Source organism: Bison bison, unplaced genomic scaffold (genome assembly GCF_000754665.1).
Source record: "Bison bison bison isolate TAMUID 2011002044 unplaced genomic scaffold, Bison_UMD1.0 scf7180017864312, whole genome shotgun sequence".
Classification (NCBI taxonomy): Eukaryota; Metazoa; Chordata; class Mammalia; order Artiodactyla; family Bovidae; genus Bison; species Bison bison.
In genome coordinates this window covers 2261642-2265628 of record NW_011494884.1, presented here as the reverse complement: position 1 = coordinate 2265628, position 3987 = coordinate 2261642, and the positions used below count along the sequence as shown (strand labels likewise).

Sequence of the window (3987 nt, the reverse complement as noted above, 5' to 3'; positions counted from 1 at the left end):
CAAGAACAGTAGCCCACCAGGCTCCTCTGTCCATGGGATTCTCCAGGCAGGAATACTAGAGTGCGTTGCCATTTCCTTCCCCATCTAAGTGTGTAAGACTGATCAGTCCCATTGTTAATTCCTCGATTAAATGGATGCCAACTTATAGGTCCTCTTGAGTCACAGCCAGCTACACTGGATCCATTGTTTGTAGAGAGTATTTTTCTATGACATGGAACTAATGCAATTGGAGTGATGACCTTTACAAAGTCAATTCCAAGAAAAACAGAAGGTGGAATGTGTGCAGTCCCATAGCACTTAGGACATGGGACATTAGAAACTGAGCAAGCATTACATGAGCCAAAAGTCCCCCTAGCTGACAGAATGTGGACAAGCTTTATTTATTATTCATTTTGAATTACCATGTTTATCAGAATTGTTGGCTTAATGCGTGATTTGCAATTAAGCAGAAGGTCCCCACTCCAGAAGGAGGACCAAGCAGCATTCTAGAAGTAGCTTTGCCAGAAATAAAATGGTATCTTGCTCACTCTCTGACTCTTACTCCTACTTCTCAGTTAGGTTGGCCCCTAAATAAAAGAAGGGTTCCACACACTGGGACCCTTCTAATGAGCTTCATCCTATTCTTCCTGAGTAAAAAGCTGTATTTGGAGATTACCTTTGTGTGTGTGCATGCTCAGTCACTCGGTCGTGTCCAACTCTTTGTGTCCCCATGGACTGAAGCCCTCCAGGCTTCTCCTGTCCATGGGATTCTCCAGGCAAGAATACTAGAAGGCTGCCATTTCCTTCTCCAGGAGTCTTCCTGGCTCAGCTTATCAAAACTGCGTCTCCTGCAGCTCCTGCATTGGCAGGCAGATTCTTTACCACTGAGCCACCTGGGAAGCCCTACCTTTGTGTGGACACCTTTTGTTTTTCATACATAGGGTAGTAGGCAGATATAGTGAAATATCATCCAAAACTTTTGTTTTTCTTCTTATTGTTCTCTTCATATGACCCTTCCTCTGGTTAGTAAGAGGCATCTGTGCTGTCTTGAAGATACAGGTTGTTAGTGTTTCAGGTCATTTTCTGCATCAGTCTTTGGTCTTTTCTCTGACTCTACTGACACAGATATTTTCTGCCTCTCTTTTCCTGAGATTTGTCTGTTACAGTGAATCTTCCTGAATACATGTATGTAGCAAAATTCCTAAATGTTTGTGTTTGTAGTTCTGTGCCAGCTCATTTATTAACTTAAAAGCTAATCCATTCCGACTGACATCATCTAATCTGGCTTGATTTAAATTTCAAGTCCTGGTGCTCAAAAGAGACAAATGAGCCTCCACCTCAGATGTGTCCCAGCACAGATTCCCTGGAGACGGTATCTGTCGGCTCACTGTGATAACCACACACAACCCCTTTAATTTAGGGGCCAACCTGACTGAGAACTAGGAGTGAGAGAGAGTGAGCAAGATATCCATTTTATTTCTGGCAAAGCTAAGTTCTAGAATGACGCTTGGTCCTCCTTCTGGAGTGGAGACCTTCTACTATCTCCCCACTGAAGTGTACAGACTCACCCACTCACCCACTCACCTACAGAGCTAACTAGAGGATCGTAGGTTGTGAAGGCTCCAGATAAGCGGACAGCGTGAGGTGGACAAAGAGTGAATAGTAGGCTGGCCAGGTTGAGGGGGAGAGCCAAGAGCACGGGTCCCTTAAGAGTTGTGGCTGACACCAACACCCACCCCTGCCTGAGGCCAGCGGATGCAAGTCTCCCCTCAGCACTGGTTGTTTAGTAGCAAATTGTTTAGCATGGACACATGTTTGTGTTTTTTTGCAGTTTTTTTTTTTTTTTTAGTTTCTTTTTCTTGTAGTTGATTTCTAGCCTCTCTGTCTCTCTCTTTTTATATCAGATCAGATATATATATACACACATATATATACATACACACACACACACACACACACACATATATATATAGTGATGGGTGGTTTAGTCGCTAAATCGTGTCTGACTCTTGTGATCCCATGGACTGTAGCCTGCTAGGCTCTTCTGTCCATGAAATTTTCCAGGCAAGAAATTGGAGTGGATTGCCATTTCCTTCTCCATCTTCCCAACCCAGGGATTGAACCCATGTCTCCTGCACTGTAGGCAGATTCTTTACTGCTGAGCCACCAGAGATCCCCATATATAATCACTTTGTTGTACACCAGAAACTAACACAACATTGCAAATCAACTATACTTCAATTTTTTTAAATGGTTTAAAAAATTAAAGAAATTAGTCTTAGGAGGATTGAGTCCCATAAAGGTTTCTTTGTTTGTTTTTTTACTTAAAAAGTCATTTTACAAGTGAAAAAAATCAAGTTATTAAATTGAATTCTAAAACCTTTGGTAAAAGGCAATGCTACTCTCTGATAAGAATAAAAATAAAGCAAGAATAGAATTTTTTAAATGTATACAACAATCAAGTTATAAGTAAAAGTTCAAATAAATTTCGTTTCCTAAATAGCTTTATTGAGATAAAAGTCACAGGTTATACATTTCACCCATTTAGAGTATATAATTCATTGTTTTTAGTATATTACGGAGATCTGTTTTAGACTGTCTTCCTCATCCCTTAAGAAACCATATTCCATGGCCAGCAGCCACTCCTCACCCTCTGCGACCTCCCTGAGGGATAGTGGCTACTCCTGGGTTTCAGCCCTGGGAGGATCATTCCATCTCCTGTGCTGACCAGGCATCTCCGGGGGTGGTGCTGGCTCCTGGCCTGGGTCCTCCTGGGACTCAGTGTTGCGAGGAAGCCATATGGGGGAGGTGCCCCAGCCGGTCCAGTTCCAGCTACCTTGGTGGAAGAGGCTTCATTTCAGATCACTTCACCAGCCTGGCACAATCTGACTGCCCTTTGCTGTGTGAGTCCCACTGAGAACCTCCCTGTCAAGCCCCATCAATCCACAGCACCAGAGAGGCAGTCACAGATTGCCCTTTGGGCTACTGAGCTTTGGGGGGCTTGCTGGCAGTGGTGGGCCCTTGAAATGCTGTGCAGAACAGAGTCCCTCACAGACCCTCCCTAGAACCTGGAGTTGTCCTGGGTCCCTGACGCCCTCACCTCCCACACACCATCAGCACCCAGCCCCAGTTCTTTTTTGGCTGTGCCGGGTCTCTGCTGTAGCACAGGCTTCTCTTGCTGCGGAGCACGCGCACCTTAGTCGCCCCACAGCATGTGGGATCTTATTTCTTCCACCAGGGATCGAACCCACATCCCCTGCATTGGAAGGCCGGTTGTTAACCATTGGACCGCTAGAGAAGTCCTCCAGTCTGGTTCTTACAGGCGCCTGCTCCACAGAGCCCACTGACCCCGAGGTTCGGCAGTGCCATTTCGTCTGGACCGCGTGGTGCCCGAGCTTTCTGAGACCCTCTGCCCTGTGAAGGTTCTCGCGCCAGCTCTCCAGGCCCCACCCTCTCACCCACCCCCCAAACCCAGTTGGAGCCTCTTCACAACCCATCCCCCTGCTCTGCCGGGACCTCTGTCCTGCCTCCCCCAACCTAGGGAACCCCACCTGGAGAACCCCGGTACTCCTCCCGGCATCCCTACCGCTCCCCTAAAGGCTCTCCGTGGTCTGTGCACGCTCTCCCCCGCAGTAAGCCCAGAACTCCTTTCCGGGTGACAAGGCAGATGCTGACGCACCGTCTTCTTCCCAGAGCTGGGCATGGAGCCAGAGGTAAATGTCAGTCAATGTTAATTGAATGAACACTGTGTTCACACCACCCACATGAGAACAAACATGGCCGGGAATCGGCAGCCCCCAGGCAGGCAGTTGGGGACCCTGAGAGTGAAAGAGGTGGGCTCCAGGGGCCCTGAGGGGTGCTGGTGGGGAGGGCGGGGCGGCTGACCTGAAGCAGGGTGTCCCAGGTGAGGGGCTAGGGGCTGGTCCTCAGTGGAGGCGAGCAGACCCTGGGAGGCTGCGGTCACTGGCCGGCAGCCGTAGTTGCAGAGGCTGGGGGCGGGGTTTGGGG

At 48.0% G+C, this 3987-nt stretch overlaps 1 protein-coding gene across 1 annotated transcript in view; it reads left to right on the top strand.

Annotated features, from left to right (window-relative positions):
- The first annotated feature begins 3742 nt into the window (after positions 1-3742).
- Positions 3743-3987, top strand: part of LRCOL1 (leucine rich colipase-like 1) — a 10992-nt gene continuing 10747 nt past the window's right edge. Inside the window, exon 1 of the mRNA XM_010852451.1 lies at positions 3743-3812. The gene's annotated coding sequence lies outside the window, so the exon portion shown is untranslated. The remainder of the gene's footprint in view (positions 3813-3987) is intronic.